We start from the raw sequence: 11,905 nt of genomic DNA on the forward strand, positions 1-11,905 counted from the left end.
GACGGCAGATCAGTGTCAAGGAAGGAGTTTCAGAAACAGAAACATTTTTCTCTAAGGAACTGAGAGAAAAGACTTTTTCTTTTAGGAACTATTTCACTTTTACTGAGAAGATGCTGGTATAATAACATGGATTCCCTTAGAGGAGACAAACATCGGAAATCTCAAGGGAGGAATTAATGAGGGTTGGGTACATGGTACTTGGAGCATCACTGGTCTATCCAGTGCAACAATGTAAGTGGAGAAATCCAGGGATGACGGGTGAGGCTGCTGGTCGTAAGAACGTGGTTGATAAGTACATGCATTAAGGATCCCTTTGCAGGCACACTCCAAATGTCGTGTTCATATTCCAAATCTCCTCTTAAATAACCATGCTCGTGGATCATGTGGCAGTTCTATTTTTAGTTTTCAAAGGAACTTCCACACCATTCTCCATAGTGGCTCTACCAGTTTACATTTGCACCAACAGTGTAGGAGGGTCCCCTTTTCTCTACACCGTCACCAACATTTGTTTGTAGATTATTTTTTCACATTTTTTTTTTTTTTTGGCTGCCATGCTCCATGGCTTATGGGATCTCAGTTCCCTGACCAGGGGTTGAACCCAGGGCCATAGCAGTGAAAGTGCCAAACCCTAACCACTAGATCACTTGTTGGTAGACTTTTTGGTCATTCTGACCAGTGAAGTGATACTTCATTGTAGTTTTGATTTGCATTTTTCTAATAATTAGCCATGTGGAGCATCTTTTGGCATTTACACACTACTATATGCAAAATACGGCTTCCTTGGTAGCTCAGTTGGCAAAGAATCTGCCTGCAGTGCAGGAGACCTGGATTCGATCCCTGGGTCGGGAATATCTCCTGGTGAAGGAAATGGCAAACCACTCCAGTATCCTTGCCTGGAAAATCCCATGGACAGAGGACCCTGGTGAGCTGTAGTCCATGGGGTTGCAAAGAGTCGGGGATGACTGAGTGATTAACACTACATATATAAAAATAGAGAGCTAATAAGGACCTACTATATAGCACAGGGAACTCTGCTCAATACTCTGTAATGACCTAAATGGGAAAAGAATCTTAAAAAGAGTGGAGATATGGATATGTATAACTGATTCACTTTGCTGTACACTTGAAACTAACACCACATTGTAGATCGACTATATGCCAGTAAATTTTTTTTAAAAAAAGGAAAGTTAAAAAAAATTTAAAAATAAAAAGTATTAACCCCACTCATAGATGCAGTCAGCCCTGTGTGATGTGACCCTTCTCAGCAGTGACCGCTTTTTCTCCTAAGCTGAGGAGGCAATCAGCCGTGGTCATTTAGGAATTCACCCACCATCTGTCTGCTCACAGGGGAGGAGTCCAGCTGGGTCTGGCCCACGGAGACAGATGGGAACCAGGGGAAGGATGTTTGCCGAACGCAGATGTACCTGATGGGCAGAAACGTGGCTGCTTACCTGCCTGCGGCTCCCATTCAGGGACAGCGCGGGTTCAGCCTCCTTCTCTTCAGGGTAAGTGCCAGATGAGAACTCTGCCTTGTGGACATGCCCTACCTTCAGGGGTCCCAGTGGCCTTTCCACTAGGAAAGAAGAGAATCCCGTGGAGGAGCTGTTCTTCTCCACAAGCCTCCCAGAGTACCAGTGGGTCCACAAGAGCAGGAAAATCTGGACCCAGGTCCATCCTGACCACTCCCTCCAGGCTCCGTGGAGGTGTGCTAGGCATTCCAACACCATCTCATTGGTTAGAGGTTAAAAACTATGCATCAGGGCTTCTCTGGTGGCTCAGTGGTAAAGAATCCTCCTGCCAATGCCAGACACACACGTTGGATCCCTGGGCCGGGAAAGATCCCACATACCGAGGGACTGAAGGAGGAAACAGACAGAACTGGACTCCATTTTAGGCCAGGCTGTGAACATTAGGCTACACGCATAGTCATCATCCCAATGGACTCTGAATTTTGTGCCCGGTGTCTACAGAAATGGCATATCAATGGAAAACCAGACCCCCCTAGATAAAAGAGCCTCAGGACTTGTACTTGGACTCTCTGTCGCCTAAAAGAATATGCTAATTACCTCTGTAACAGAACAAAGTCATAAATTCCATTATGTTTATCGGAAGATGACCACAGGCTTATTGATAAATGTCCACTGTTTAACCATCTAGGCTTATGACACATGAATCATGGGTTAACGTTGATTGTATTTCTCTTTTACCTTGTCCAGACTAGTTTCAAGGAATTTGGGGAGGTGGGTTTGAGCACGTACACTGAGGGTATATAAAAGGTTTTCACAAAAACTGGTTGGGGTCCTGGGCTAAGAGGAGACTCTGCCTCGGCCCACGGGTGTAATAAACTACACTCCATTATCTTTATTGTCTTTCTGAGTGAGTTTGTTTCCCGGAACGTGGCTACCACAGGACAACTAAGCCCAGCCCATGCACTACAACCACTGAGCCCACCCCTAGAGCCCTTGGCCCACAAGAGGAGCACCACAGCTAGAGAGTCAGCCCTGCTCCTCTCAACTACAGAAAGCTCGCGCGCAGCATCGAAGACCCAGCACAGCCAAACATTAAAAAAAAATAAATAATTTTTGAAAAAAGAGAACATGAAGAAAGCCGTCCTCCTGCATGGCCCTGTCCTTGAGCTCTTCCCATTCACCTCACGCACACAGCAGGCTCTCTTCTCTGCAACATTTGCAGATAGCATCCGAAAGGGAAAACTTGCCTCTTTTCAAAGCCTTTAGTTTCCACTTTAAAGAAGGAAATTTCATTCTGTAAAGGGCTGCTCGCGTGCATGAAATGCGTGCAACACCTCAGAAACTGGCATGTGTGACGCCCACAGAAACCTGGCTCTCACTCTCTCCAGATCCCTCCCCTCTGCAGGCTCTCCCTCCCCAGTTTCAAACCTGAATACAGAGACGCCCACCCTCTGCCCACCCTCCCCACCCCCTTCCATAGTTGCTCCCTAGATTTGTTTCTCTAAAGGCTCCTCCAAGGATATTAGCCCCCAGCTTAAACTTACTTCCTTCTCTGCATATGATGATCCCGATAACTTTGCATTTAAAACAGCAACTAAACTGAAACCTTTACAGATGAAAGGGTTTAGGAGATGCTTCTGTACGAGTGGAATTCGGATGTCCCCAGAAGTCTTTCTAGGCATCCTTTCAGGCCAGACACAATTCATAATCACTTCCTCCTATGAGCATCTCCTATGTTCTGAGCATCCTGCCAGTAACTAGCTCCTGCCCTTTAGAAACCCACAGCCAAGTTAAGCGGAAGTTGCTCTCAGATTCATCTCACTGACCACTCATCTCAAATCTGTTTAGAGATTTGAGACCAACAGAAATGCCCATGTTGGTGACTAGAGGAAAGGACGAGGTGAAATACATGAACACATTCATGAAAAATTATCGAAAGACTCCAAATGCAGGCGTTGGCTATAAAATAAGTGATTTGCCATTAAATGAGTATTAATGATTTAGCACATGTAGAATATGCTATTAAAAGGCATTCCATGCCAAACCTTCATACCCTCCACACCGATCACTTTCAGATCATGGTCACTGTCTTCAGTTTATTCTATAAGGAACAAGTCTGAGTATTGGGATTTTTCTTGGCTTCCGCCAGGCTAACACATTGGCATGGACTGGATCCATGCACCTCTTTTTCTGATGTTATGATTGTGAGCACAGTTTCTAGGTTGTTTTTGATTCTACAAGTGAAAACAGGAATGACAGCCTTTCCTCTACAGACCAGGAAAAGCTCTGGCCACCCTGCTCCCTGCCTTGCAGCCTCTCCTTCACATCCCCGAGGGCGGCCAGAGGGAGGCAGTGTTTCCCAGCAGGAACCTCAAGGCCACAGAGGGAGCCAGTCCTCGCACACACCCAGACTTGAGCAAACTCCACTGAGCACCCGTACCAGGCACTGAGGACACCGTGGACCCAGCATGGCACTCAAGGCTGGAGTCTCCACACTGTGCAAGAGACACAACTTTTGTCTTCAAGGAGCTTCCATTCCAGCGGAGAGGCAGGCACTCATCCAATGAGTTCACACAAAGTGTGAATCTTTTGTCTGTCCTGTGTATATGCTACAATCAAATAATAAAAACATATGCCAGGGGATCTTCTCTGGTTGGCAGAAGCAGCATTTGAGCTGAGATCTGAAGCATGAGAAGGACTTAATCAGGAAGAGTCAGTGAAGAAAAGCCCTCAGGGCGGGATTGCTTTGAGGGAGACTCACACTGTGAAGAGAGAAAAATGTTCTGGAAGACCTAAAGGGAAGGCGGAGGGCACTGTCTGGGGCAGAGGGAAGGTGCTGGGAGTCGGCAGCTGGAGGGTGGCAGAATCTGGGCTGAACAAGGCTCCATGGTGATGCAGATAACAGTGTTGCTGGGAAAAGCCAATTCTGACTCCAAACAGTTGGAACTGTTTCTTTGACTTGCTTTTTTGTTGCTGTTGTTAGTATAACCATACATAATCAATGCAAAGAAATAGAGGAAAACAATAGAATGGGAAAGACCAGAGATCTCTTAAAGAAAATTAGAGATTCCAAGGGAACATTTCATGCAAAGATAGGCACAATAAAGGACAGAAATGGCATGGACCTAACAGAAGCAGAAGATATTAAGAAGAGGTAGCAAGAATACACAGAAGAACTATACAAAAAAGACCTTCATGACCCAGATATCCACCATGGTGTGATCCCTTACCTAGAGCCAGACATCCTGGAATGCAAAGTCAAGTGGTCCTTAGGAAACACCACTATGAACAAAGCTAGTGGAGGTGCTGGAATTCCAGTTGAGCTATTTCAAATCCTAAAAGATGATGCTGTGAAAGTGCTGCACTCAATATGCCAGCAAATTTGGAAAACTCAGCAGTGGCCACAGGACTGGAAAAGGTCAGTTTTCATTCCAATCCCAAAGAAAGTCAATGCCAAAGAATGTTCAAACTATCGCACAATTGTGCTTATTTCACACGTTAGCAAAGTAATGCTCAAAATTCTCCAAGCCAGGCTTCAATAGTACGTGAACCGAGAACGTCCAGATGTTCAAGCTGGATTAGAAAAGGCAGAGGAAACAGAGATCAAATTACCAACATCCGTTGGATCATCGAAAAAGCAAGAGAGTTCCAGAAACATATGTACTTCTGCTTTATTGACTATGCAGAAGTCTTTGACTATGTGGATCACAACAAACTGTGGAAAATTCTGAAAGAGATGGGAATACCAGACCACCTGACCTGCCTCCTGAGAAATCTGTATGTAGGTCAAGAAGCAACAGTTAGAACTGGACGTGGAACAACAGACTGTCTCCAAATTGGGAAAGGAGTACGTTAAAGGCTGTATATTGTCACCCTGCCTATTTAACTTATATGCAGAGTACATCATGCAAAATGCCGGCTGGATGAAGCACAAGCTGGAATCAAGATTGCCAGGAGAAATATCAATAACCTCAGATATGTGGATGACACCACCCTCATGGCAGAAAGTGAAGAAGAACTAAAGAGCCTCTTGATGAAAGTGAAAGAGGAGAGTGAAAAAGTTGGTTTAAAACTCAACATTCAGAAAGCAAAGATCATAGCATCTGGTCCCATCACTCATGGCAAATAGATGGGGAAACAATGGAAACAGTGAGAGACTATTTTTGGGGGGCTCCAAAATCACTGCAGATGGTGAGTGCAGCCATGAAATTAAAAGATGCTTGCTCTTTGGGAGAAAAGTTATGACCAACCTAGATAGCATATTAAAAAGCAAAGACATTACTTTGTCAACAAAGATCCGTCTAGTCAAAGCTATGGTTTTTCCAGTAGCCATGTATGGATGTGAGAGTTGGACTGTAAAGAAAGCTGAGTACTGAAGAATTGATGCTTTTGAACAGCGGTGTTGGAGAAGACTCTTGAGAGTCTTCTCAAGGAGAAGTTGGACTGCAAGGAGAGCCAATCAGTCAATCCTAAAGGAAATCAGTCCTGAATATTCATTGGAAGGACTGAATTTGAAGCTGAAGCTCCAATACTTTGGCCACCTGATGCGAAGAGCTGACTCATTAGAAAAGACCCTGATAATGGGAAAGCTTGAAGAAGGGAAGAGAAGGAGATGACAGAGGATGAGATGATTGGATGGCCTTACCGACTCGATGGACATGAGTTTGAGTAAGCTCTGGAAGTTGGTGATTTTCAGGAGGCCTGGCGTGCTGTAGTCCATGGGGTCACAAAGAGTTGGAGATGACTAAGCGACTGAACTGAACTGTCTGATCTACAAAAGAACCTGGCATCAAGACCCCAATAAGATGGCTATTTTGAGACATTTGTCTGCCATCTTCTCAGTCAGCTGGCTCTGAGAATAGAGTCATATTCCTTGCCTCAACACCTCATCTCCAATTCATTGTCATGTAGTGAGCAGAGTGAACTTGGACTCCATAACAACACTATCAAAAGATGATCAGTTTTAGAGTAATTACTCTTGATTAAGAGTGGAGAGTAGCAAGAGGATGTAGTAGGAAGCCAGTGGGGTGAGAAATGATGGCGCCTTGAACTAACAAGGCAGCGGAGGATCTGAAACAATGTAAGTGGACTTGAGAAAATACAAGAGAAATAGTGAACAGAAGGCTGGGACCCTGGGGAGACGGAGGTTAGGAAGGAGCCCCAGGCCTCTGGCTTTCAGAGTCGACTAACCTGGGTAGTGGTGGAAAGGGACAGATGAATAGGAGTTTAGTTTAAGACCAAACCACTACATTTGTGCCTTTGCCTTTTTTGAGACACATTTGTGTGTGTTATTCACTCAGCCACATCCAACTCTTTGCAACCCCATGAACTATAGCCCGCCAGGCTTCTCTGTCATGGAATTCTCCAGGAAAGAATACTGGAGTGGATTGCCATTCCCTTCTCCAGAGGATCTTCCCAACCCAGGGATCGAACCCTGGTCTCCTGCATTGCAGGCACATTCTTTACTGTTTGAGCTACAGGGAAGTTCAAGGCATGTTTGAGGACACTAAAATTAGCCATTTGAACATATACGTTTGGAGCCCAGAGGACAGAACAGTAGATTCTGTCAGCATAAATGTGGGAGTTGGAGCTGAGTTCACAGATGAGATTGTCCTTGAAGCAAGAAGAGGTAGAAAAGCAGATGGAAGCAAAGTCCTTGCAGGACTTTGCATCCTGTCGAAAATCCCCATGAGCCATTTGGTCATACCAGAAGGTCCTTAAAGTTCAGTCTTATCTAAATATTCATGAGCACATAGGGTCCATGCCAAATGGTTTTAGATGGGACTGAGAAATGAAATATTTCCTGCCATAGCAGTAAACAAGGATACCACAGTTATCTGTGTGAGCTGGTGAACCCTGAGGAAACTCAGAATATTGGCCCCAGATAGGTGAGGTGCATATCAAACGAATGATTTCAATGAGCCCAGACTCAGATGGTCCAACCCCAGGTGGCACTAGTGGTAAGAATCTGTCTGCCAATGCAGGAGACTCAAGTGATGCGAGTTCGATCCCTGGGTTGGGAAGATCCCCTGGAATAGGAAATGGCAACCCATTCCAGTATTCTTGCATGGAAACTCCCATGGTCAGGGAAGCCTGAAGGGCTACAGTTTATGGGGTCACAAAGAGTTGTACACAGCTGAGTGTGCGTGCACACACACAGAGACTCTTACATCTTCCCATACATAGAAAAATGCTAAATTTCCTAACTTGACATATCTGGTTTCTTTGATTAATGGTAATCTTTTGATGTTCTTGACTACCTACGCTTTGTTCCCAAACTCCTATATTTTCCCTCTTTTTTTCAGAGGTGTGGATATAGATGTGACACATATATACAGTGGAATATTACTCAGCTATTAAAAAGGAACAAAATTATGCCATTTGCAGATCCATCCACATGGATGCATCTAGAGACTGTCACACAGGTGAAGTAAGTCAGAAAGAGAAAAACAAATATTGTATATTAACACATATATGTGGAATCTAGGAAAATGGTACAAATGATGTGTTTGCAAAGCTGATAACCTCTTCTTTTCCCTCTGAATCTGGCCTGTTATTCTTTCTTTCTTGTGTGTCACATGATCTAGATTGCTCTGAATTTCTCTCCTAATTACTTCTTCTTCACACTATAGCTTTGCAACTTCTTTTGACTTCCACTGCCCATTTAAATGCCCTATTTTCATTTTTGAAGCATCCTTTTAAGCTCCATGTCACCTCTCTGCTTTCTATTGTGATGTCTGACACGTAGCTAGCTTAAAAGAGTGAATTTCCATATTCTCCTTACAGATTTGCATTTTTCACATCAACTGGAGAAAAGATCCTTGAATTCTTTGAAATAGCTGGTAGGCCGAAAGGTGCATGGAATGAAACAATGGGCTTCTCTTGCAGTCTGAGACCTCAGGGAAGAAAACCTAAGAAATTAACTAGGGGCGGAGAACTTGATCAATACATCATCTAAAATTCGATTCCTACATTACTGCGCCTCATTTTACCCCATCTCTTAATTTATAATCACTATACCTAGAATAGCCTACTCTGGAAGGTTAAACCCGAAGAACCCTTGGTTGCAATTCAATGAACTGTCCCAAAGAGTTCCATTTTATTTGTTTTATTCAGTTAAAGATGGTCTTCTTGTGTCATGAGTCACGCTTTTCATTTCCAGGGTGACCACCCATCATTACACTTCCATTTCCATGACATTTGTGCTTCAAATTTCTGTAGCAAAATCCTTCAGGCATATTTTAGGAAAAATCCCAGTAGGTAGTGAGAAATGGAATATTCCCCGCCATCCTGAACGAGGACGTCACAGTCATGGTGATTGCAGCCACCACAGAAGGTGAGCTGGTGAGCCCGGAGGGGACTTAGGAGGAAGAAGAATACCTGCCATCTAGTGGCCATCAGACTTCAGCCACTCCCTACGTCGAGTGCTGAGGAAACACAGGATACTGGCCCTAGATGGATGAGGTGCATATCAAGGGAACAATTTCAGTGAGCCCAGACTCTTGCATCTTCCCATACATAGAAAAACGCTAAATTCCTTACCTTGGGTTATCCGGTTTTTTTTAATTAACAATCTTTTGTTGTTCAGATTACCTGCCTTTTGTTGCAAAACTTTTATATCAACTGGCTCCTCTCCTCCTCTCCTCGGAGTGGGTCACTTGAGATGCTGTCTCCCAGGCTTAAGGTCCTAAAAATTCCCCACCTAGTAAAACGTAACTCTCAACTCTTAGGTTGTCGATATTTTTTCAAGTCCACAATGGTGACTTTTTCACTCACCATTTACAACACAGATCCACAAAACATACACCCCTCCAAGATCTGCAGCCATAATTCTTTGGCTCACTTTTTCCTTCCTGACCTCTGAGTTGATTATAATAAGCATCGCCTTACTCACTGATTCCAGTGAGAGCTATAAATAGAAAAAAAGCCATGCACAAACGTTAATATCCTGTGGTTGCATTAATACCTCACCATTATCTTTAAATGCCACACGGCCGAGGAGCAGGAGGTGCGAATGCAGGAAGCATATCTGTCTGAACTTGGAGTGTGCCTACCATCCTGGGAAGAGAAAAGCCTTTTCATCCAGATTAAGTCTCCACATCTCTTTCCCTGCTGGAGAAGAGCGATAACCACCTCCTGGAATGTCACAGAATTCTATGAGATTTCCTGGGAAGGGCCTCATTCAAAGTGGCATCTCTGTAAAGACTGGCTCCTCTCCCTGGAAATCACAGGCCAGCTGCAGAGAAGGGAACCTTCTTTGTCCACCTTCCTGTCCCCTCCGGTTTGCCCTCCTTTGAGCTAGCCTCCCATCCTAGCCTCCCCCACCTTTCACTCACTCCCTTCTCTTTCCTCTTCCTTTACTTCCCCATCCCAGTGTTCTCCACCCAATAACTGGCCTTTCAAGAACCTCTTGGGCCAAGGTACCTTTGGCTTCTGCACCTGAGGGCCTTGTTTCATGGCTGTCTCTCTGAGCAGGGCTGTCCCTGACTGTGAGGGCCTTCCACCTCCCCTGTCTGCTTCCTCCTTCTTGGCAACTGATCTCAAGCTTTTCTTCACTCCTTAATTCTCCTTGGATGTACGGAGCACATGCCCGGCACTGTGCAAGGTCTTTGCTCAGGGTTTGGGGTGGGGTTAGGAAACACAATCCAGCCGTGCTTCATACCCATGCTCTGGCATAGGGCAGCCAGGCAGGGGCCCCTCCTGGTCGACAGGGTTCAGGTCCCCTTTGCTCCTGAGCACAGGGCAACAGGTCCAAGGGAGGGCTCAGTTTCTACAGTTCAGATTAATTCAGAGGCCAGCCATGCTCAGAGCCCCATTGGGTCCGTCCAACCTCCTTGCTAGTTCAGCCACCACCATCAGTTGATCTTGGAGGGGAAGGGTCCCCTACCCTACCACTTGGACAGGGCAGCCAGAGGGCGAATGCAGAAGGCGTGTGTACACACACACACACACACACACACACACACAGGGCTTCCCAGGTGGCTCGAGTGGTAAAGAATCCGCCTGTTAATGCAGGAGATGCAAGAGACACAGTTTCGATCCCTGGGTCGGGAAGATCCCCTGGAGTCGGAAGTGGCATCCCATTCCAGCACTCTTGCCTGGAAAATCTCATGGGTAGAGAAGCCTGGTGTGTTACAGTCCATGGGGCTGCAGAGTTGGACAGGACTCAGCTACTGAGCACATGCACATATATACACCTATATACAATATATTGTAAATATACTAATGCAACATACTTTGTGTGTTGTGTGTATATGCGGCGGGGCTGGGTTGAAGGAAGAGGATCATATTGTCTTGCAAGACAAATGCCTCAGGGGAGGCCATCACACTTCCTCCAAGCAATGCAGGGTGACTCCCCTCAGATGGGAGTAGAAAGACTGACACCCGGGGGATGAGGATTCTACTGCCGCTGGGGGTGGGGAGTTCTCTTTCACTGGTAAAGATGACCTGAAGTCCCGGCTTCACGAAGACCTCCTCCACTCCAACTCCTGATCCTATTCTTCCCCGACCAACACCCTTACCTTGATAGCAGACACTCCCAGGAGGCTGGGAGTTCAGCTTAGGGAGTAAGTCAGCAGAACAAGATCTGAATTGGACTCCCAGCTGTCTCTGCCCTGCAGCTCCAGGAGCTGAGGGTCTCATCAGGGCACACCCACACACTCTCAGGTTTACCTGTGGCACTGAAGCTGGGAATTCAAAGCCCTGAGCTCATCCTTTTCTTTTTCCTCTTTGTCCAGCGATGTTAAGAGCAGCCAGATAAGGTTATTATATTCATTTCCAGAATGTTTTCCAAAAATGTTCAAAAGTGTCATAGACACAGTATCCTGTATCTTACTCGACTGTGCTGTGCTTATTCGCTCAGTTGTGTCTGACCCTTTGCGACCCCATGGACTGTAGCCCTCTCCATGGGGATTCTCCAGGCAAAAATACTGGAGTGGGTTGTCATCCCCTTCTCCAGGGCATCTTCCCAACCCGGGGAACTTCCCAACCCAGGTCTCCCTCATTGCAGGTGGATTCTTTATGGTCTGAGCCAGTGACTAGGAGTATCCAATGCAGATGCTTTGCACATCTTTGTAAACAGCTCATATCATGAACTCTCATGATGCTGTCTCTCTACTTCTGGAAGTAGAGTGATTAGCATTTTAAATTCTAATCAAATTAGAGAACCAATTCCAGAAACCCACAACCAATTCAGAAAACCCATCCTTCAAACTGTTTCTTTACCACCACTGGCAGTACCCACATCTGTATTAGTCAGGGTTCTCCAGAGGAATAGACCCAGCAGGGGACGTGTGTGTGTGTGTGTGCTTGCGTGTGTGTGTGTGTGTGCGTGCGTGTGTGCGTGTGTGTGCGTGTAATTGGCTCATGTGATTATGAAGGCTGAGCAGCTCCATGAGCTGCCATCTGCTGGTGATATTAATATGATTCGGTCTGAG

This window comes from Bubalus bubalis, chromosome 5, assembly GCF_019923935.1.
Source record: "Bubalus bubalis isolate 160015118507 breed Murrah chromosome 5, NDDB_SH_1, whole genome shotgun sequence".
Classification (NCBI taxonomy): Eukaryota; Metazoa; Chordata; class Mammalia; order Artiodactyla; family Bovidae; genus Bubalus; species Bubalus bubalis.